Genomic DNA, 24,568 nt, shown 5'->3' on the forward strand with positions numbered 1-24,568 from the left:
AGAAAACGATAGTTCAAAACCTTGAGCACAGAGTTGGCAAAATGTGCACTCCTCTCTCCATGACGACTGCAATTACACTCTGGAAAATAGCCCAGGGAGTGCTCAACTGGACGATGAGAACTTGCATATCTCAGCTTCCTCAACAAAGGCTTTTTTTTTTTTTAATTTCGTTTTCAAATTCTGCTCCTAGCACATGGAGAGAAATGTAAATAGCTATGCCAGAGAGCTCTTGCTGTTAACAGCTGCAGGTGTTTATTGAAAATCTCTTTTCTATTTCATTGCATATGATCTCTAACTCAAAACCTTGAAGTTTAGAAAATTGCATTGATAGCCTATTTTTCTGATATTTACTGGTAGATTAGATAAAGGTGAAGAGAAATAAAAGCTTGCAGAGCACTCAATGATACCTGAAATGGAAGCAAACTAGGTTTTGTTCATTAATGTTATTGAACTGTCCTCTGTAATTTGCACAAGTTCTTCACATTTGGGAGAATTTGTTGCTGTGTGAACCAGGATACCAATAAATGGTGAAGTTCCTTGATTTCTGGTGCATGGAATTATAGCAGTTCTGTATCCAGAGAAGAAAACTGACTGCAAAACTGGTGTCCCAGAGGACAAGAGTGTTGTCGCAGCACTCTGGAAAAGGGCCAGGAGCACTGCAATTCATCCCTAATAAAGCAGCTGGGACCATAGCTGGCTACTTCTTTACAGCAGTGCAAGTGTTACTGATCTCATTGGAGCCACCAAAGAAATAACAACAGGAACACTTTACCTTTGTTCTAAATAGGCCACAGATTTCTGTAATCCTGATTTACAGATCCTTTGGTTCATGTGGTCTGTTACGGACCACAAAGGGTGATTAATAAGTATGGGCTGGTGTGGGCAGTACTACCTAATTTATATGGGGCCTCCAGCCTCTGTGAGTGGCTGCTTTCCAGTGCCTGCGGTTCCAGGAGAAACACAAAAGGTCTGTGATGTTTCTCAGAAATTCTCCTTGTACTCAGATATCTGGTTGGTAATGCTGTACCTGAGCTCTTGATGTGCAAATAAGTGTCAGCCCTTCCTTTCGCCAGCCCCCCAAACAACATTTATAAGATGAAACTGTAAAAAACCCCATGTAAATCTGGAGCTGTAGTTTTAATACTTTAAATTAAATCATGCATTACAGAATATATTCACTTGGGTATTTTTTTTGATAATGATTCACACTGTTCTAGAGAGCAGTGTGTTATTCTGGTAATTGCAGGCAGAGGATGTACCTGAGCATTTCATTTAGAGCAATAAATTCAATAGCTTTGCCTGAACAAGTCAAAAAACAATTTTGTAAGCATAGCATGTAGCAAACTCAAATTATACTCCAAAGGTGTTGTATTTATATACTAGCCAAGTAAATATTGTACCTCCCAATAATAAAATTTTTCCAACACATCCATTATTTGGAATAACACAAACTCATCAATTTTTAAAAAATTGTTTGTGGGTAACGAGTAACGTTCCATTGCTATTGTGCATCAACAGCAAATTTTATGCTAAAATTTTTATGTGAAAGCTGAGCAGGAGATTTTGGTTGTATGCATCAGACTTTTTTGGAAGTGATAAAATTTCACAGCTGTGAAAAAGAAAGGCTCAAGTATTTTCATGTGGCCTACCTCTGTTTATTGCTCCAATTTCAAAATGGTATTTTAACAAGTAAGGAAGTGCATGTAAGTGCTAAATGAGTTTCCTTATCTTTCTTAGGTGCCTGCTGTGTGAGCTCTTCAGGTACCTGAGGGTGAATGAATCATTCAATTCATCTGCATGGATTGAGATGCTGTTTTCGCTGTGTTATTTTTGGATTTTGGAATATTTTGTAATAGTTGTACGTGTTTGATAAATCCAGCTCACTTGAACCTTTGGAAGTGATGATCATAAACCTTAAGAAGCGTTGCCTATAGGTGTAAGGAGGACAGCTATGACAAGTGCCTTTTATTACACTCTTAAATACAGTTTTACCTTTTGGACTCTACCCTAACCCGGTGCAGATACAGCTATTATTTATTAAAGGTTGAAAAACCATAAAACTGTAAAGTAAATACCGTGTTTTTTCCCTTTCCAAACCCTTTCTGAGAAATCACCGAATCGCCCCCTGAGCTGCCAGTTCCACACCACTAAAACCCCGCTGAAAACTAGGAGATGATACTAACGGGACGTGCACCCTTCCCAACCCCGTCGGAAGGATGGGGTGACCTACCCTGGCGAGTGGGTCCCCACCGGTCCCCCCTGCATGGGACGGCGGTGGCACCCCGGGGCGGGCAGCGAAAGGGGAGCGGGGAGGGCGAGGAGAAGGAAGAGACGGGGAGAGAGAGGAGAGCAGGAGGAGGAGGGAGGAGAGGTGCCGCTGCGGGAGCGCTCCCGGCAGGTCGGGACGGCGGCCCCGGCTCCCGGCCCGGCTCCCGGCCGGCGAGAGGCGCTGCGGGAGCGCGGCCGCGGGGCCGGATCGGCAGCGGGAGAGGTGCGGGGGGCCGCGGTGGAGGCGGCTCCGCTCCCGGAAGGGACGGCTGGGCTGGAGCCACCGCCGGCAGCCCCGGGCTGCGGGAGGAGCGCGGAGGCGCGGGCGGCAGCGGAGCCAGGTCGGCTGTCGGGGGCTGCACCTGCGGAGTCGCTGCGAGCCTGCCCGTGCCCCGGCCGAGCGCGGGGCTGTCCGTGCTCGGTGCGGGCTGTGCGCTCCGTGCCCGAGCCGGCAGCCGAGCCCGCGGGAGCGGGACCTCACCTCCCAGCCCCACCGGGCTGCGGAGTTCGCAGCAGCAGCAGCAGCCCTCGGCGGCGGCAGCGGTGCTGCTGCTGGTACGTGATTTCCCTCTCCTGCCGAGGTTCCTGGTGAGTCCGTCATTCTTAATAGCGACTTGTCTGGGGGATTGTTTTGGTTTTGTTCTCTTTTTTTCCCTTTTCTTTACCCCCAGAGAAGGACCCGAGGAGGGAGCCTGCGGCACGGTCCCAGTGGAGACCCGCCCGCCGGAGCCCTGCCCGGAGCGGGGGCTGCGCTGGCCCGGCTCCCCCCGCGGAGACCGGGTGCTTTTGGTGTTAATAACCTGATAGGGGATGCCTGCATATTTGGTTCGGTTTTATTTTTTAATGCCTTCTGCAGCGTGTTGCTGTGAAAATTCAGGGTGGTGGATCTCGCCGGTCACTGATGCCGTCTGGGGTTGTTGTGCGGTGAGAGGGATGGTAAAGAACGGGCTCTCAGTTGTTCTCTTCGCCACTGAACAGGTGAGTGGCTCTGTGGCGCCCAGGTGAAGATCGGCTCTTGCCGTGCGATGACTGGATTTTTCTTCCATGTTTTTGCTCTAAAAATTATAGTTACTTATTCTTAAATACAGTAATGTATAGCTTTAATTTTATTTTATGACTGTACAAAGAAAAGAATAAATGATGGAGGCTGAGAACCCCTCACATAGTAGTTTCTGATGCTTGATAGCTACTGAATGCAGCTAACCACCACTCATTTCAGTATTCCAAGTGTGGAATGGGAACAGTCAGGGATTCTGCACCCCAGAGTTAGTGATTCTTAGAAAGCCTTAGCAGAAAAGATTTAATGTGACTGCCAGGGAAAAAGCCCTTTAAGTGAATTTGAGAGGATAGAGGAGCAGGTGGGACAATTACCTGTGAAATGCACGGGTGTTACTGTTTTGCTGTATGCACTTCAGCTGAGAGAGCTGCTCAAGGTGCAGCACATTAAGCATTTTAAAGCCCCTTGCAGTAAAGACGTCTGGAGCATACATTGTTTTCTGTGGATCCAAAAGAAAGAAGGAATTGGATCCTTGCCTAAAAAAGTTGAGGTGAGGAATGGCCTCTTTACTCAAGAAAGGAAGAGTTTAAGGGCAGCCAGTGCTGGAAATTTGAAGTTGGATATCCTGAGGCTAGACAGAGGGTGCAGTTTTATAAATAAAAGCACTCATTAGATTAATAAGGTCTTAGTTTTTCGTCACTGAAAAAACTTTAAACCAGGGACTTTTTTTCTAAAGGCAGGTTTCTTTATAGCAGGACTTAGTATGGGGAAATCTTATGGGCTATATATAGGGGAGGCCAGAACAAGTGATCATAATGAACCCTTATTGCCTCAATTAGGTGCATAATCAGGAAAGCTGCATTATCTCTGAGAGCACATGTCATGCATTCTCTCTTTCTTTTGCTCCCCCAACCTCCTGGATGTAAAAGGGCTTAATAATATTGAGAGCAGCCCTGAGGAGAAGAACTTGGGGGTGTTAGTTGATGAGAAGCTCAGCATGACCTGGCCACGTGCCCTTGCATCCCACCAAGCCAAATGTGTCCTGGACTCCATCAACAGCAAAGTGGGCAGCAGGTCCAGGAAGGGGATTCTTCTCTGCTCTGGTGAGACCCCACCTGCAGTGCTGCATCCAGGTCTGGGGCCCCCAGCATGGGAAGGATGTGGACCTGCTGGAGTGAGTTCAGAGGATGCCACAAAGATAATCAGGGGGCTGGATCACCTCTGATACAAGGACAGGCCGAGAGGATTGGAGTTGTTCTGACTGGAGAAGAGAAGGCTCTGGGCAGACTTTGTAGCATCTTCCAGTACTTAAAGGGGGCTAGAAGAAAGCTGGAGAGGGTCTTTTGACAGGGGCATGCAGTGATAGGACAAGGGGTAATGCCTTTAAGCTGAAAGAGGGTAGATTTAGATTGAATATTAGGAAGAAATTCTTCACCATAAGGTTGGTGAGGTACTGGAATGGGTTGCCAGACAAACTGAATGACCCATTCCTGGAAGTGTTGAAGGCCAGGTTGGGTGGGGCTTTGAGCGACCTGATCCAGTGGAAGCTGTCTCTGCCCATGGCAGGAGGGGTGGAAGAAGGGGAAATTTAAGGTTCAACCCAAGCCATTCTGTGTTTCTGTGATACCAATGGTTAGACTTTCACTGTATATTTTTCTGTGTATCTTTAATATAAATTATTTCCCAAGTGCAATTAGATCCACGTGTCTCCCTATTTCTGTTTTCTATCTAAGCAATTACAGGGAAGTTCTGGAAGATGAGAGTTGCTATTCATAAATCTGAGTAAGGTTTGAGGAATGTGGCTTGTAAGGCTCAGGTGTGGGTACAATTCCCAGGCAATATCAAAGTGTTTAAACATTTGAAGTTATTTAACATGCTAACATTTCTAAGCAGCCTTCAGCACTATGTTTACCCTTAAGAAATACTTACTACCCTGTTTGACTTTTATACATTTCATGGTAGTTGAAGTATTAAGTTCTTTAGGGATGGAAAAATGTTTATTGAACCAAAATTCTATGTGAATTTTGGGCTATAGCTGTTGTTCTTACAGTCAAAAGACAATAAGCATGAAGGATCTTATTAAACAATTTTCAATGTGACAGTGCAGTCACCCAGTTTTTTGCCTGTCTGCAAAACATATTCTTATTACATAATGTTCTAAATCTCTTTATCAAGACAGATAAATTTCATATCTGATGACTAACTAACATCTCTTAATAGGACATTTGGTCTTGTGGGGTGGAGGGAGGAAGGGAATGTGTTTGCTAGAAGAATGGCTGAGGACATCTGCAGTGCAGGACCGTGTTGTGACTGAGCACTGCTTCCCAGTGTTTTATTGCCTTTTGCCTTGCCTACATTTACTCTGCCTTCTAATCAAACTTCATTCATACCAGGGATGAGCACACTCATGTGTTTGTTGTCCCAGAGCCTGGAAACATAGGAAAGCAGAATAGGCAAGCAGAGTGGGAAGAGTAGACCTTGAAGACCAGCATGGATTTGGTTCCAAGAGCGGTAGGTAGGGGGTAATTTGTGGTAGGAGCAGGAAGCTCTTATGTGTGTATTTCTTTGGATTTTGGAGCAAGTTTTCTCAATCCTTTATACTGAAGGAACATATAGACATGTACATACAATGTATAAAAATGAGGCTTTCTGCATTCTTTCTGTTCCAACCACCCTGGTTCTGCTGTGGAAAAAAAAAAAAAAAACCAACAAAAAACCCCAAACCAAAACTGATATAAGCTCATCTCTTAGTCTGTCCAAGGTGTGACTGAGTGGCCCCATTTTGTGAGGCTTTCCATATGCTGGGGCACAGCTTCAGAACAGAAACAATTGCTTGAGAACTGAATTTGTCTGTTTTGGTTTTTTTTTTAATCTTTCTCTGCCTGAACTGATATTTCTTCATTATTCAATTACTCTAATCTATACCTTCTTATTTTCTTCGTAACTTCTCCCTGGGTATGCTTTTTGTATTGCTTAGAAACAGAAATGGAACCAGAAATGAAAGAAAATTCCATTGTGGTTTGAACTATATTCCACAAATGAGTATTAACGGGAAGCTCCTTAAATGAGCATTTTATTTATTTTGAAGAGAGTTTCCCTGCATCTTCACTTAAAAGCATCTCTGGAATACTTAAATTATCTGTGGCATCCCTCATTGTTGGCATATAGCTTTTTTTCGTGTGAGAGTTTACCTTTCACCACAGCCTGTGCTTTTTAGGAGTGGTTGCATTATGTATGGGGATGACTTGTGATCTGCATGCAGCTGGACGTAATCTTGTCTGCCCTGGGAGTCCAGTGACTTCTGGATCACTCTGCCACCTTTCACCTGTACCAGCTGTCCCTGGCAAGCTGAATAAGCAGCAGTGCATCCACAGATGAGAGGAAAACATGTTCACAGCATAAAGGTCTCCAAATTTTTATATAATTTATATAATACCTACAGAGATGGAGACAATGTAGGAATTGTATACAGCACCACTGTGTTTCCAGAGCTTGAACAGGAGAGTGGCACTTGAAGGAGATGTCTGGGTTTGGGGTTTTTTATGTGCATGATTCAAAAGTTACAGGTGATATCTGAATAATGTGGAAGCAAATGTCCACAACCACTGGAACTTTGTTTCCAAAGATTCTGCTATTGAGTATCTGGGGAAAAGTGGTGTTTGAAAGCAAGCCATTTGTCACTTGGAGATTATATTTTTCATTTGCAGTTACTGCATGACACAGCTGATGGCTTTTCGAGCAGTTGTATGTGCTTTGAATCTGAACTTGCCCTCTTGCTTCTGCAGCCATTGCAGAGCTCTAAAGAAGGTCAGTGTTGGGAAAAGTTCTACTTATTATTGGTTCTAAAACCTCATTCATTTTCCTGAATCTTTGCACAAAATCCCTGCTGCCTTGTGAATCAGGGAACAGAAAGATGGAGGAAATAAGGATCCAAATTCCCATTCTCACAATATTAAGAAAATAAATAGGTTAATAATGCCAAGATTAACAGGTGCTTAAACACACATGCAAATTTGGAAGGCTTCAGTTAAATAAATATCCAATTAAATAAAGATATGGTCTAGGAATTAGCATCCATTCACTGTAGGCATTAGTGCAGCAGTGGCACCAACTGCATCATGGAGTGTGTTAACATCCACAGCCAAGGACATGAGATTTGTGTGGGGAATGGAGAGTCTTAACCCTGTTTAAAGTAATTCAGAAGACTGAAATATGGGGACAGTCCTTGAAGCCTGTAGGTTTGAAACATATTTGAATTTTGCATTGAAGATTCATAGTAAAAAACAAAAACCCAACACAGCTGCCTGCAGGGAAATGTTGCCTTGCAGAAGCCACTTTTTCTAAGTGTTTTCTAAACTAGCTGTTGTTTCTGAAATGTTTTTTCGCAGTTGCCAACCATAAAACAGCTTCCTTGACTCTAGTCATGCTCTGGAGTAGAAGTGCAAGTATATTTGTCTCTCAAGTAGCATTTCTAGCCCTTTTTCCTACAGATGCATTTTAAACCTTTTAAATATTTTAAAATTCAGGTGCTACAGTAGTGAAAGTGTCTTTTAACTGTTGGCATCTTTATCCACATTAGAGCTCTCTTTATTGTTACTACCAATGTGAAGGTTTAGAGGGGAAAAAGTAGTGGGAATGTAGTTCTTAACTCTGTCTAGCTTTGAAACCCTCACTGTCAGAACAATATGGATGAGTAGGAAGCAGTTAGGAGGAGAATAGCGATTAATGCACTGAAGAATAACGATTTATTAGGTAAGACTGAAAATGAAGAAAGGAGAAGGCTGTACCTCCTTAGTATTTTGTCTTTACTGGGGAATTATGGCAGCAAAGAAAGGTGGAGAAATGTGAGTAACCTGTGCAAACACAAGCGTCACCTGGCTGGTGCTGGGGCAAGTGAGGAGTGCCCTGGAAAGGGGTGGGAATTTTGTGTGTCATGGTGTGTTTGTAAACCCTGTGCTTCCATTAGGGAATGTTTGTCTGGCTTTGGCCTTCCTAGATGCAGATGCAGAACCCAAATGGAGTTTATTCATGCAAATTTAACTGTACATTCTCCCAGTATCTGGGTTGTCAGCATTGGGCACTAGAAATAATATTCCTTTGGATTTCCTGTTTTTCCTGAATGTCTTCAGGCAGTGGTTTGTTTTGGTTATGATTGTGAGACTTTTTAATGGAATTATTTAGATGGTATCATCCATGATAAGGTAGAAGTTCCTCTTGATCAAGTTTTTTTCTTACAAATTTTTTTTGAGACAACCTTTGATTTGATAGGAATTTGCTGTTTGCTATGAAATCATTTTAAACCATAACCTTGCCAATGACGTTTCACTTCTGCTATGGAAGAGAGCAGAAACATGTCAAAATGATTTGTGGTGCAATAGTTTTGAAAGTGCAGTTTCTCAGTGAAGTGTCTAAATAATTAACATCATAGTCTTTATATCTGAATTGAAATTATGAGCTCATTTCTGATTAATTTTGTTAAAACATGTTAATGTTAGTTTGCCACTCCATGTTTCCAAACATGAAAAGGCTGTGTTTGGAAGTAAAAGCAATTAAGAATTCAGCTTCAGGCTTGATACAGTCTTGGACCATTGATACCTGTAAAAGTCCTCTCTCTGAACAATTGCAGTCTGTCTTCTGTCCCATTCCTGTGCCCTCTGAGATCACGAAGGTTCTGGTTTCAGTCAATTGAACCTCTGCACTCTCATCTGCACTCATTCACATCTTGGTTTCTGATGGGGTTGATCTGAGCCAGTTCTTTTACTAAAGTCAGATTAATTTCATTAACTTCATTTTAAACCTACTGCAGATAGAGTCAGAGGCTCACTACATCTCTAATGGGACACCTTGAAATGCATAGCAATATAACAAATAAAGCTTTTTTCTTCTGACCTTTCTTCCTTTAATTGAAAAAATAATGTTTAAACAGTAGTAACTGTTTCTGAACTTTAAATCTGGGCAATATCATAATTGATTTGATACCCAAACCAGCCATCAGACCATATAGCATGGATGATTGCAAGTTTGTTCGGGGTGTGTGCTAATGTGTATCACTAGCACACAAACAGCTGATCTTAACTATGAAAACCCCATGACTTAATGAAAAGTGAGGGCACTTTTGTTGCACAAGTGGGTTATGGTGGAACAGTTTATTGTACATGCTGTGTGTAGAACATGGTTTTTTGTTTGTCCAGGGCTCAAAAATTTAAAAGCAATCCCAGTGTTGTTTGACTTCTGACTTGATACAATTCTACTGATTCTGCCTGGCATTAGACCACAGCTCATGTACAAACCTACACTTTTTTCAAACTAAGTTTATTTTTGGCATTATCAAAAATGCCCTTTTTTTACTTCTGGCTTTTATTAATGGGGAGGGAATGAGACCAGGTTGAAGGTTTTCACTGTGACATTCAAGGAACAGAGTAATGGCAAGAGAGACAGGATAATGTATCACCATGTGGCAGCCTCACACAGATAGGAAAGTAAGACTTTTGTTTTGGGATTTGTTGTTGTTGTTGTTTAATAGGTAATTGTAATGACAAAATAACCAGTAACAAGACAAGGAATAAGCAGGGGGCCAGGGACAATTAGCAAGCTGTGTTTGTGGTTTAGAAAGTTTCTTTGCTCCCAGTGGGTTTCTGTTTAATTGCGAAGGACCTCGTATACCTGAGTAGTTTGTGAGGTTTTTTTTAAAAGCGTAGCCAGAAACCTTCTCTTTTGGAAGAGATCTTAGTATAGCAGTGGAAAATACCTCTAATACTGAAGTGTGTTCCTTGTGGTTTGATGCTTTTTTGTTTACCAGAGACTATGGATAGTGCAGAAGGGAAACAGTTCAACTGCACAGCGCCCTAAAAATGAGAATCTTTCAATTGGTCAGTCTCAAGTCAAGCAAATGTTTTTGAATTAGCCAAATGTAATTTCTTTTTGTACTATAAAATGTTTGTGTGCTTGAATAAAGGGACTATGACTATATTCTTTGACTATTAATACAACTTTTCTGTTGTTATTTAAGGAATTCTACAACAGTGATGCACCCAACTTATTACTGCAGCATCTGCAGTTAATACCTGATGGGATCTGAGAATGTTGATTTGATAAATACACAGTATGGTACAGACTTCCCCCATTATCTTTTGAAACTCTGATGTAAAATGAAATGTAAATAGGAGGTTAGCGTAATCATGATGGTGTCATAATGAAACGTTGTGTGGTACTTGAGTTGTTTGGATTCTCTAGAAATAAGCAGAAATTCTACAAATTATGCTTTTTGGATGAAAAGGTGTCCAGTGATTCTACCAGAGGGAAGAGTATGCTTTAATGTGCTCAGGGGCTGTGCTGGTTTATTGCAGTTCCCTGGCTACCTGAGACCTTTTGATTTTTCTCTAACAGCTCTAACACAACATTGTATTAAAAGTATTGAGTTTGAGGGAAATGAAAAATGGAGCTGAACCCAACTGAACAATATAATGACAATCCACTTTCTTCAGCAGAGCTGTATCAGTTTGTATTACCAGAGGAGCTGGATCCCTGTATTTAAAGCAGTTCAAACTGGCCTCTTTGATCTCATGGAGAATTCTGTCTGGCATAATGGATGGGGAGAGCCCTTTTAGTGTCCTTCCAGACACAAACTGAAATGGTTCATTCCCTCACTCGTGGACACTCAGTTGTACGTGGGCAGCCCTGCACATCTGGAAATCTGCTGGAGGCTGGGAGCAGAACTGGAGGCTGGTGGTTCTCAATCTTTAATGTAAACTCAAAACTGAGATATGCATATTCATGGGGGTAGATTTTAATGTCAATCTTGAAAATCAAATTAGACTTTCCAAGGTTTGTGGCAGTTCTGCATTGGAAAAACCTCTAAACTGGATTGGTTTGAGTAGGTTTTAGTCTAGAGTGAGTTTGAACAGAAGGATTCCTGCAGTCAAAATGGCTGAAACATGAAGGAAATAATAGCTTTGAGCTCTAGCAAAACCAGATAGTTTTCCACAGGTCTAATTATTTCACCCTTGGAGTCCCTTTTCCAGCCCCTGGTACAATTGCTCTTCAGTCTTTTATTCCTGTAGAGCACTAAGGACAGAGTGACTACTTTGCCAGAATACTGGTAAACCTTCCCCACGTTAAATAACTTTAATTATTTATGTGTCTAGAGACCTCAAGTAGGGTGGGAATGAGAGAAACTGTGACAAAATGGAAAAAAAAAAAAAAAAAAAAGGAAGAGCAGTCAGCCAAGTGGAAAACAGCAAAATAGTATTTAAGGCTCACAACTATTAACTGTGATACATTGCAGTGATGTTTCATGACCTGTGCTAGTGCAGTTTTTCTTGCTCTCTGAGGCCAAAGCATGAGAGCATTCACATTATGCCAGAAAGTACAAAAGGAATGGAGAAAATACCAAGGAATACTCTCATTTTCCTCCCCACAATTCTCCATAAATCAAAAATTAAATGGAACTGGTGCCCTTGTGATTCCTTTGTTAAATTTGTGTCTGTTGCAATTAATAGACTTGAGAGTCTAAAACTCAAAGCCAGCTTTCCAAATTCTGTGAAACCTCCCCCATGGAGTTGCTTCTATACTGATGCCCCAGGATGTTGGTCTTAGCTTTCAGTGCCTTGTTCTCTCAATCTATAGTTTAATTAACTTTTGCACCATTTATAGTATTAGTTTAGATGAGAAAGTCATCAAATGAATTATTTGTTTTGGTGTGTAGTGTTCCTTCTTTAAATTAAGCAAATAATTTCAGCTGTTCCAGAAGTTTCAATTTCTTTGTTTAAGGGATGACAAAGATGGTTATAGAAGTCTTGAAAGAACCTCCCTTCTGTTGAGAACAGAAGAACAGATGGAATTAGCTGTTTTGGATGCGCTACAAGTGGCATAACCAGCAATTCTTATAGCAACTCTGGGCATAGGGCATCGACATGGGATACACATCATAAAGTCACCCCAAGACAATTATATTGCCCAACACATCTTGCACATCGTATATTTTTCATTTGGTATTTATTTTATTTTGTGGTTGTGGTCCATTTTTGTTTATTTTCTGGGGTTTTTTCCTTCACATTCTTCCAAAATTTCCCAAATTTGACCATTAGGAAATTTCTGTCTTCATGTACTTGGTAGCTTTTGCAAGTATTTATTGAGCTTGTATGAGCTATACTTTCCTCCACAAGCTTAAAATATGGTTTTAACCAGACAAATTTTAACAGCATCTGCAAGAAAATATTCCCTGACAGAAAATGTTTCCTATCCTTTTAAGTCTGAAGTCTCTCTCCTACAACTTGTATATGAATTTGTGAAAATGGAATTGGTGTGCACCTAAGACAAAGTAAAGCCATGTGGTGGGGTTCACTTCCATGCTCTTTTCAGAATGTTCATCTAGAATATGTCCTAAACATCAGTGTGAGTATTGCAAAAAACCTCAGTTTTGATAGGTAACATGGCAAAGTTATTAGGAAATTGACCTTTTATAATGGAAAAAAAACCTGTTAGTTTTTAATGGAGAGGCTTCCTGGCCCACCTGCTGTTATATGCAAAGCCAGAAAGGAGGGATCCTATTTGCCACAGAAAATAAAAGGAGAATTTTAGCAATTTGATATAACGTGTGCATTTTAGTGAAATGTCTGGAATACCCATAATGTCAGTGAGCCTCGTGGCCCCTGATGTGTTTTTCCTTGGCATATCCTCTTGCAGCAAGAGATGAGGTTCTCTCTTTGCTGGCTGCAAGCAGAAGCACAGAGAAGCTGAGAGGTTTGCTGTGGTTTCCATGTGTTGGGTGGCAACGGTTTCTTCTTTGTACCAGCCTGCTGCTCCTGTTGGAGGGTTATCCCTTTCCATATTTTTGCATGGTTTTAGGAGTTCTCATGAGCAGTGGTGAACTGATAATTTGCATGACAATACATCACAGAACAAAAGCATTCAAGAGACTTTCCAAGAATCTGGGGATTTTATAATAACATACATGAAAATTACTTATATAGATGGAACTTTTACTTTAGAAATCTCTGTAATAAATTACTGAGGAGACACAATCCAACTGAAGAGTTGGAGAGAGCCAAGTAATACTAAATCTGTCTTTAAATGCCTTTAAATGAATTGTAGTGAGCTTTGCCTGCTACTACAGCAGAAGTGAATACTTGAAAAGCAGATGAAAATTTCAGAGCTCAATACAAGATGTCAGAGCAGGTAAATTGGTGCATGGATTTTGAGAATAGTTTAATGTGCTATTATATACAAAAGAACATATAAGATGAAATATCATGTATTCCCCAGAATTCTGCTGAGTCTGACAGTCTAAATCCTTCTTACCCAATTCTGTGGCAGCAGGAAAATGAGTAGTCTGAGTAATCTGTGTCAAAGTGGTCAGCTAATCTTCCTTCTCCAGGCTGGAGGGAATGTTCCAGTATCTAAAAGCATTCATATACTTCATGTTCAATCATATGTTCCCTTTGTCTCCACAGCAGGTCATGAGTAATCTTCTTGTCAACTGGTTTGTGACAGCAAGAAGGCTTGCACTTAGTACATCTAGGAGCAATGAATTTGTTCATTAAACCAATTTTAGTCCACACCTAGAGACCTGGAAATCTAATTGTGCCTCTCCTTTTGCCTTCATGGATAGGACTTCCCTGTTCCCAAACATTTGGGCTGTGTATAAATAATTAAGCTTTCTATTACTTTTTTTATTTAAACAGAATAATTTTGACTATCCTGGCTTACTCACTTCACAAACAATTGACAAGAACATCCCACATGTGAGATCATTTTGCATACAGCTCCTCAGTGATTAGACAGAGACAGCCTCTCTTTATCTGCCAAGAATACCAGGGAGATTCTAGTCTGGCCTGGTGAAACAAATCAGATTTTGTTCACGTGTGGGCAAGGTATCCTTGACCCACACCATCTCCAAACCTCTTGTTTCTCTTCCTCTGATGTACAGGCTTGTACCCCTTGCTGTGTTGTGGGAACCCTTCTGCCCTGAGCTGTGGGCTGGGTGCTTCCCGTGCCCTTCAGGTTGTTTGGAAGTGCTGGATCTGCACTGGGAAACTGCACCTGGGCATTGGGCTCCCTGGTGGGCTATGATCAGGAGAGATGCTAAGGTGTGGTGCCACAAAGCAGATTTTATCCTCTTCTCTTATCTCATCTGCAGATATGTGGTGAGCTAACCAGATGTGTTTGTTCGCAAGTGGGCAAAGGCACTTGGGTTGCTGTGAGGGAGACTGAACAATAAAGGAGCTTAAGGTGGGAGTTGAGTGAACCTTATAGATGAGATTTGACAGCTCTGCATCTCTGATGGTAAAATTCTCCTTGAAAAAGGGAAAATGGAATGTTGAGAAATGAAGCAATTTCTATAAAGTGTCTGTTTATTAGTTTGCCAAATTCTATTGAGTAACTTAGCCAAAATATATCAAAGTTAATCTTGTCTTAGATGGAAAACTCCATGTTCTAAAGATTGATCTTTCCATAGAAAAGCACACTTCAACCTGAAACCCTTTCCCCCTGTTATGCACCAAAAAAAACCTGCTCAAGCTCTAATTTAATTCAAGGAAAGCTTAAAATTTTGTTGCTGTTGTTAATGGAGTGGTGCTCCCTGCTTGAACACCACGTTTCCTTATGGCAGGCACCTTAATGAGGATGCTGTGTGCAAACAGCTCAGCATCCTGTGGTCTCTCTGTGGATGTCTGAGTTCATACTGTGTTTGACCTATGGGCTGGCACAGCTGCACTGCAGAATTGTGTCATCAAACAGGCTGCTAAACAATGCTGGGTTCAACCAGAAAGTTCTTCCATCTGCCATTCTGAATTGTTTTGTAATGTGCTGTGCTTCTCTTTTTAAGAGACTATGCAGTAATGCTACAGGTAGTTTATTTATAAATGTAAGAGATGAAGGAGTGGAGGGAGAGCCTGAGACTCTGAATCCATTTGCTAAAACGTGGCTTGGTGTTTCTAGGACTCATTATTTAAGAGATTTCTAAGGGTGATCTAACCTATTATTTCAGAAATACCTTGCCATTTTCTCAGTAATGGATTAAAGTACTGAAAACAATGTTGGCTTCAGATATTATTTTGAACAAGTATTTAACCCTGAGTTACCCCTACATAGAGATTTTAGGTTGATAAAGGGATCAGGTTAGCCTCTGTTGTTTTGGGGTTGGTCTGTAGGCTTTTGAGTTAAGTTTGAAGCAGTAGAGAAGCTTCAATGATTTGTTTCCCAGTACAGTCGTCTCACACTGGAGGAGGACATTTCATTCTTTTGATGTGCTTTTAATAGCCTGAGGTGTGTTCTTTACAAGGCTGTGCTTCTCGTTCAATAAATCACGTGTGGCAAAGACAAAGCTATGTTGGTTATGTTTAGCTGGTTATACTTTCAACTTTCAAACAGCAGTTTCAAATTGTACTGTAGGCTTTACCTGGGTTTTACTGCTTCTTCTTGTGCATTATACAGCCTTGATAACATTCTCTCTAACTTAACTTCAACTTTTTTGATTGTTTTTTGCTTCTTTTTAAAATTTTACGTATTTCTATAAGCTTTCCTTATGTATCCCATAGTGCCTTCTAAGAAGATGCTGTCTCACAGCTGGAAAGGACATTTAGCTTCTGTGACAGACTTCTCAGTGTCCCTTGCTATCCTTCTGTATCAAAATTATTAGCTTTGGAATAGTGCTGATGCTTTTAAACTAACGTTGCACGGAAGAGTTTTGGATTTCCTCTTGATTTTAGATGCTGTGTTGAATAGGAATTTAGAAACATAATCTTGTTACTTGTAGCTGGTTTTCCAGTTTAGAAGCTTTCCTTTGTCACTATCACTTTTTGTTAAACACAGTCATTGCTCTACAGTTCTGCACTGGTGTGTGTATATGTGCATATATAAAAAATATGTAATGGATAAATATGGGGGTTTCCCCCATTAAAAAATCAAGTTTTGTGGCTTTTTTGGCAGGAGAAGCCTTTAAAAGGAAAAAAGAGGATGAGTGAAGGATTTCTGTTCCCTATAACAAGGTTGAAGAATTTTGTACTTCAGGGCCTGACACTCAAAGTTGCTGGGTGTCCATGAGTTTCTTAAAAATAATATGGGATTATGGATACTCACTAAAGTTGAAAAATCAGGCTGTCTGTAACTGAAGTGTCCAGCCATCAAGATATTTTGATTATCAAAGTGTTTCCCTTCCTGTCCTGTCATTAACTTACGGGATTTTGGTTTTCTAACTAAAAATTAATATATCAAAAATGCCATATATAGAGATCAGTGTAAGGTACTTGGATACATGTGTACAAGTATGATATAAAAGCTCAAGTTTTCTATTAATTCTGAATTCAGGAGTGAGAAAATGTGCCACTAATGAGACACGGGCTATATGCTGAATGGTGGAACTTGGAAGAAATTTTGGGCAGCTGCCTTGCCATTATCTTTCCTGATTGTTGAATGGAACAGAAATCCTGTGGAAAACAAGATCTGTGGCTGTGTATTTTTAAAACCTTTTCATATTGCCAAATGATCAGAATAAAAATTGACACATTTTTAAGGTGTTGAACAGTTGAAAGTCTGATGTAGTACAAAAAGCTGTGCCTAAGACTTCGTGATTTACAGGTTTTGTTTTGTTTCCTGAAGGATTTCAGAAACATCATTCACAATAAAGCAATAGTTGCTTAGCAGGATTGTGCACACACACACAAGATTAATTGCTGAGGGTTGGAATATTACTGATATTCACAGGTGGTAAAGGCAGGAGTTATTATAAAATATTAACTTGGGATGATCAGAAAGTGTTTTTGTTAAGACTTCTTTTTTAGTTGTGGTTATTTACTCTGGTTTCTTGGCACATTCCTTTGGGGGCTTTAAATTAAAGACAAAAAGTGTGTTTGAGCTTGCTGGTTTGCAGTAATCACAAAGGAAAGAGTAAAGACGTAGATAGAGTCAAAACCATGGGCTTTTTTAAGACTGGGGAGGCTTATTCTTCTGTCATAAAGTAACAGATTTCTAGTCCTGACAGGTTTTTCCCCTGCAGTCTCTGAGGGGACCCAAATGGTTGTCTGTCCCCAAAAGGCTGTGTGTAGGAACACAGGGCAGTATCCACTGGGGAATGGTGTTCCAAAACCAACAGACTGGAAACATCACTTGATCTGTTATTGGAAAAAATCACAAAAAAATCAGTCTTTTTCTCTTCCTTAGCCATCTCAGTTCATCATGTAAGGATGCAGTTTTTCCAGAGTATCTTGTGGTATAAGGTAATCTGCTCCCAACAAGGTGCATTTATGAATCCTTTTGAGAGTGCCTGCTAGGCTGAGAGCATGAGCTGTGTGCAACAGCAAGCTGATTTACTGACTGGTGTGGAGAAAACAACAAAACCTACCTAAATCTCTGTGCTCTGAGTGAGTCAGTGATTGAATAGATAAATCTTATTAACCTTTCAATAGTCCCAAGCTAGAACTTGTGTCCTTATTGCTCCTGTGTACTCCCTGAAGGCATTTATTAAACTATAGCTGCTGCACATGATGTGTAAGGAGAAATGCTCAGCTGTGGAACATGGGCATCTAGCATTTGATCACTGGAAAAAATGTAGCTCTATTCACACCAAAAATTATTAACCAGGTTTCCATAAATATATCCTTAGCTCTTAAAACCTGTACTGGTAAATGAGGAAGTTGGCTTTATAGTCAGGTTGTGATGGGATGACTGCTGTGGGGTAGCAAGAGGCACCAGTGGCAAGAGACACCACTGTTAGCAGCTCCTGACTGTGTCCCTGACATCTTGGAGGTGTTCTTTCCAGGTGAGGACATGGGGCCAGCCTTTCTTCTGTGCTGGCAGACTTTGGCTGCCTTCTCTGTGTACACTGACCATCTCAGAGATTACTTGTTCTGTTCTGCAAGATTTTTCATAGATTCCCTACTGGAAGTGTGCACCCACTGTGCTTTCTATCTCATACTCTGACCACTGAGTAGTTTGACCCCCCCATAATGATAAATTTTGGTATAATTTCAAGTGGCATAAGCTGTTTGTATTGCAAATGCAATGAAAAGGCTGGCACACTTACTATGCAGATAGCTGCAGTAAATCTTGGCCAAAAGGAGGCAGAAAGATGCTGCAGAAAGGTCAAGTTGTGATTAATATCCTTTGAATGCAGCTCTGTGCAGTCTTTCTTGTGAGTAATTTCTCTTTTGCTATTTCTACTAAAAGCTGGTGTCCCAGTAGAATGCTGCCTTTGTCCAGCAAATTGGAAGCCCAAAGATTTGGAAGAGTAGCCCTAGGATGGCAAACAGTATGGAATTTCACTTCCAGGTTCTTGAACTCTTTTGCTTCTGGTGCCACCAGAATTACACATCTAACTGCAAAGAGGGAGAAGTGTATGGGATGTATGGTATGGTAACAAAGGGAACCTGCAGTGAAGAGACATGATTAAGGGTGCATCTGTGCTGGAGTAGGAGCTGCTTCTTGAGAGCTTCTGTACCTTCCTGCTGTTTGTGCAGCACCCACTACTATTATATTATGGAATTACCTTGGCAGATCATGGCCTGAAGGGTAGATGAGAAAGCTTGTGATCCTTTTCTCATAGTTTTCAAAAACTATCATAGTATATTAGATGTCATTTATGTTTGCAAAATTCAGATTGCTGAGAAGGATAGGTCGAGGCCTAAGGTCTCATAAGATATTTCTGCAATGGACATCTGGTATCTTCTGTCATGTTCTATAAAGTAATCTTCAGCAGTTGCATCCAGTTCCTTCTAGTGTGGAGCACTGCTCACACAGTGACCCCTTGTGCAGCTTTGAACTTCACTGCTCCAGCCCTGTCCCCTGCTGCTGCTCTCTGACTGCTGTTGGAGATTGGGCTGCCAAAGAGCTGTGATTGCTTTTTGTGCAAAGTAGACAGAAGCCAGACAGTCTGTGCAGCATTGGCAGCTTCAACTGCATGCCCTTCCCTCAGGAAACATCCCTCTGAGGCACTGGATGGGCTATGCTGCAAGGGCAGAGTTTTAAAATGGCAATGAAAACCATCCCGGATGTTCCTCTGGTTTGATTAACAGTATTTTCAGAGGAATCTGCCACTTCTCTTTGTCACACAGTGTGTAAAAAAGGATGCTGATCTTGTGCATGCTGCTGGCAGACAGTCCATACAGGCTTTTGCTGAAAGGGCTCATTGCATTCGTTGGGGTCCTGAGGAGATCCAACAGCAGAGCCCAGCTCTTTTCTCACTGATCGAACTCTACTCCTCAGTCATAAAAATGCATGACTGCTCCCCACAGACCATCTCCCGTTACTTTGAGCTGTTCTGCATAGACATTATGTTATAAATCTCACCTTGGGAAGCAGAGAGAAGACTCCACATATTCCACTACTTCCTCTGCCCCACTGAAGGGGATCCTTAGGGCTCTGATAGCTGATGCACAACCCAGACTTCAGAAAGACAGCTCTGTGACCTGTGAGATTACATTTTCTAACTGGATTTTTGTGGGTTTTTTCCTGCCTGCCACAAGAATTTTGGAAACCGATATTCTTATATATGCAGACTTTCAAACCATGTTCATTTTGAGGCAGATACTCTGGAGCAACACACTGATGCATTTCTTGGAAGATTTAACAGACCTGTTAGCTTTATTTGCTGCTTGTAGCAAAAAACATTTTACCATTGTATTTAATGGAAAACAAAACAAGGCAACACTCCAAGCTCATCCCACTCTCTGATTAAGCTGTTTATATCCTCTGGTAGCTTTCTTGTCCTTGTTCACAAGTGTCCTTGTGAACAGCCCATTTTATGCTGGAAATGAGAAGCAGGACACATTTGCTCACATATTTTGCATGCCTGCCTTTGAGGTAGTCATGCTTCATCCCCTTCACAGTCAGTGGAGAGAAATGGATGCTACCAGACAAGGGCTCCTCTGACCTTTTTAAAATGTTCCTGTGAAGATGAGGTGAGTCATGCCCTGGAAATGCCTATTTCTCTCTGTTGCTTATAGAGAGGGACTGGAATGGTTAGGGCAGAAGAGAAAAGAGAGGTCATAGAACAGAGCCATGGTTTGAATTAGAAGAGATCTTTAAAGATTACCTAGTCCAAAATCCACAAACCCTCCTGACCTCCACCCCTACCTTGTACAGGTCAATCTCTTAAAGACTTCTCACACCTCCATAAAGAGAAGTCATATAATGTATGATTAGATACCTTTGGTATGCATGGAGACCAAACTTAGCTCTTTTCATTATAATGAAAATCCAGTTGCTTTGTTAAATCAAATAGAAAGTCCTTATCAAGAACAGTGGAAAATGAGTGTTGCTGCACCACACTGTTGTGGCAGAAAAGCAAACTTGGCATCAAACAAGCTGAAATAATGGAGGACTGGATTTCTCATCTCCTACAGACAGACACCACATGCACCTTTCCTCATTCAGAGCACTCACACACCAGGTCTGTGTTCCTTTCTCCCCAAGCCCAGAGTGGGTTTCACTGGCTTGGTGGATGCCTTCCCAAATGGCTCCTTTTCTAGGTGCTGCTTCCCTCTTCTCTGACTGCAGCAGTTCCTCAGCAGTCTTCCTGCAGCCCTCTTGCAGAGCTCAGAGAGAATTTCATTTTGGTTTGTTCATGAAGAAAGCAAAGTCAATGGCAGAATTTTTTCAAGTGGACTAAACCTCAGATGAGTCACAAGTTTTCCTGCAAAATGAAATGTTTGATGAAGTGAAGGCACTTCCTTTGGAGTACTCTTAGTTCAGCAAATTAGTGAAAACATTTGAATTTGAAGATACAAATAGATTTCTATTGTGTGTTTAAAGAACCCTCATCCATTTCTATGCAACATATCTGCTGCTGGGTTTTTGGTGAGAAAATTCTGCTGGGAAAAAAAATCAAATAAACCTGCTGATATTTCAGTCAATCACTTGCTGGAGTTAAAAGAAACAGATACTTTTTTTCCATGAGGGAGTTTTGTTAAGTAATGAAAATAGTCCTGTTGTTCTACCATGCATTTTCTACTTCATGTCAGATGAAGCTTCCTGTAACAGTGCTGCAGTACAGGCCACTGCCCCATGGATCTCATAACACATGATGGTGGCTGCAGCCTCAAGTCCCAGGGAAGAGGAGACAGGGAACTTAAGGAGCATGAATAAAGGCCGTGACCATATCTGATGAGCCATGGACATCAGAGGGGCTTTTGGGTGTCCTGTGTGAGCTATTTCATTCCTGTGTATCCTGGTGTCAAATACAATCATGTCATAGCACAATATGTGTCAATTTAAATTCTCCTAAACTGTAAATTTGATATTGTAAAGAAATGCTAATGGTTAGAAAGAAGAATTAGGAATCTTGCTGGTATTGTACTTGATTTCAATTTCTAAAAGAATTCAGTGCCAAGAGCTGAATTCTTGCTCCCAAAATGCCATGTCTATTTTAATGTGGGGACACGGTGCTACAAATTTTTAGAAGTAAAGAATTGATAAACTTTCTTCAATTTGTCTTAGTTAAATTTCATAACAGTGACTCATAGTTTATTCATAATTTATGCAGGCATTAAGCAAAACATGTTAGGTGGATACTAAAACTTGTTTTACAACTGTGTATAAATCCATTCTATTCAAGACCTCAGTTCACTGTTTCTCTTTCCATTTCATCACAGAAAGTATAGAGACACAGGGATGAACTTAAAATATATTAAGGTAAAGTTCAATGCTGAATGAATTGCTGCCTTCATACACACTGTGACTAAGCAATAAGACTGAGATGACTCAAGCCCTAACTCATATTTTCATGGCTGATTTAACATTGCACAGATGCTATTTGCTTAAAAATAGCAGAAATATTTTTCCTTCAGTCATTCTTCGGTTCAGATCTGTTTGGTTTCTTTGATTTGGCAAACTGATGCATTAAATTTTCTTTCCATTCTTGCCCTGGGAAGTGTCTTCTTTTCTGGCTAAATGCTCAGCCAGGAAGGTAAACCATGTTTACCCAGTGATGAGCAAAACAAAAGAAAAAAGGTTGCCACCCTATTGTGTCATTCTTCCCACTCCTTGCCTCCTGTTTGTAAATAAATTAGCTTAAGCATGACAGATTCCCCTGAATCTTCTCTTAGTATAGAAAAGATTGTAGATAATTGTTTATTCTGAAGTATCTCTGACAGAGTTAAATTCTTTCATTGTTTTGTAGGATCTCTAGGAAGCATGGGATGGTGTTCACAAGTGAACTGCCTGGTGTTCTCTCCACCTCTGGTCTGTTCTGCACCTAATGCCCTGCCTGAATGGCCGCTGCCTTTTTCCCAGTGTAGTGCACTTGAAAAATAAGCCAAGCTTGTTGGGGTGGCAGCCAGCAGTGTCTCTGTAGGGAGCTTTCTCTGGACAGTGCTGTTCCGTGTTCTTGAGGACTGTAACCTGACTGCACAGCTGCCTGAGCCTAAATTTCTACAGCAAGGAAGCAGAAAATGTAATTTATTTTTTTAAAAGTGCTTTTTTTGATGTTACTTAATCCTTTTTATCAGAGCTGAAGAGCAAGAGGAGGGAGACCTGTAGAAGGAGCAATGTTTATTGAATGCTCAGGTTGTCACTGCTGAGCTTTGTCCTAGCTTTCTTATTTGTACAATCAGGCAAGTTAATTTACTGTTTTCTTACACAGCAAGGTCTGTTTCATAGACTTAATGAGCTCTAACATAATTGCTTTAGTCTTTAAACACTCATGATTTTGGGTTTGAAATATTATTATAGTAATTGTAGAAATTAGATATAGCTCACAGGCATTGACTGTGGTTGGAGAGAGATCTGCAGCCCTGTAGGTAGGTACACGACAGCTCTGCCAAGACTTTTCCAGACAGATGGAATTGTGCCCAGCCTGAAAAATGAACTGCTTCTGAATCCATTGGGTTTGTTTGATTAACAAATCGGAGTTTTTCTAATTACTCTGAAGTCAAACACACTCATGCTACACTATTAGAAAGAAGTAGACTTAAGGAATCATATTTTCAGCTTTTCTCAGCCTCTATTCACTCCAGTGCACTGATACCAATTTGTATGTGCTTTAAACAACTCTTCAGTGTTGCTGTCACTCATATGTGATCCTTTCTTTGATGCAATACATAACTTCCCAGTCCATAAATCTTCTAGCTCTTACGTCTAAAGGTCTTTGAAGGTTGTTCTTAACCAAAGAATCTGCTTATTATTTGCATTGTAATACTGACCAGAGCTCTCACTCAGTCTAATCCATGTGCAGTTAACTGAGATCACATTCAACAAGTGTGGTTTGGTTTTCCTTTTCTGCTACCTGACTTCAGGGTCTTGACTTGTTCCTTCTCACCTTACAAATTTGTTGATTTTGGCAAAAAGCATTTCCTGGTGCTTCAGTGCCTGCTGACACTTGGTTTGCTCACTTGGGCGTGTGCCCTCTGTAAACACATTGCTGGGAAGTGAAGCTGGTTTTTCTTGCTCCTGTTCATGGCATTCTGCAAGCAACATGCTTAAGTGAGAGCAGGAGGAGAAACCAAGCTGGCCACTACAGTCTCAGCATGGTAAGCTTTACATTTGTGCAGTTTTATGTCTTTCTGCCATTTTATTAAAATTGATGTGGGCAGCCCTTCCCCTCCTTCCTCCATCACTGGCTCGCATACTGAGCTGAGCTGTGGGCCTCAGTAAAGAGAAGAATGGCTGTGGATATGAACCATATTTTGGTGGCTATCTGCTGATGCCACCTTAGTTTTCAATTTTACCAAACCCTATGTGAATGAACTCCGCATACATAGGACTTGTGTGCTTTAAACAGCACATATGTGAAATGTGCTTCTTTTCATTTGAATGTCAAAGCTGTGTGCACTGGATTTAGATTCACCATGCTGTGATCTACACTGAGCTGGGAGGTGAAAACTGCAGCTTCCTGAAGCATGGGGAAGAGTCAGTAATGCCATTAATCCTGTTCCTGCAGATTTTCCAACTAGGCTGTTGTGCCTCATGCAGCTTTGGTTCAAGCAGTGGTTGGTGCCTTTTCAGGACATGATGTATCTCAGCTTCTCAAGTGGCAAAATTAATTACAGCCACCACACCATGCTGCATTTGGCTACTCCTATTAGGAATTTCCTTACCAGTATGAAAATACATTTTATTCCTATCCTAAATACACCCACACTAGTAAATATGTGTAGTGCAAACAACATTCTCTGCTGGCAAAGAAGTAGGTGGAGGCTCTATCACTCAAGCAGTGTGAGGCAATGCTGTGGTTCCTGTACCAGTGCTGTCAGTGCACGTGGAAAATGTTGCCTCTGTTGCTGAGTCACTAAATTGTTCCATGTCCTGCTTCCAGCTAAGTAAACATAATGGTTCAGCTGTGAGAGAAATTTCTTGCATCAGGCAATTTGATGA

At 41.1% G+C, this 24,568-nt stretch overlaps 1 protein-coding gene across 6 annotated transcripts in view; it reads left to right on the plus strand.

The window, feature by feature from the left end:
* Positions 1-2,493: 2,493 nt before the first annotated feature.
* Positions 2,494-24,568, plus strand: part of SYTL5 (synaptotagmin like 5) — an 83,977-nt gene continuing 61,902 nt past the window's right edge. For 2 of the 6 annotated variants that reach the window (XM_048288951.1, XM_048288963.1), the window contains exons 1-3: positions 2,494-2,856; positions 3,125-3,246; positions 5,659-5,776. The gene's annotated coding sequence lies outside the window, so the exon portion shown is untranslated. Of the gene's footprint in view, positions 2,857-3,124; positions 3,247-5,658; positions 5,777-23,701; positions 23,725-24,568 lie in introns of those variants that run through there. The other 4 variants (XM_048288924.1, XM_048288934.1, XM_048288927.1 and 1 more) reach the window with 4 other exon arrangements.

This window comes from Corvus hawaiiensis, chromosome 2, assembly GCF_020740725.1.
Source record: "Corvus hawaiiensis isolate bCorHaw1 chromosome 2, bCorHaw1.pri.cur, whole genome shotgun sequence".
Taxonomy (NCBI): domain Eukaryota; kingdom Metazoa; phylum Chordata; class Aves; order Passeriformes; family Corvidae; genus Corvus; species Corvus hawaiiensis.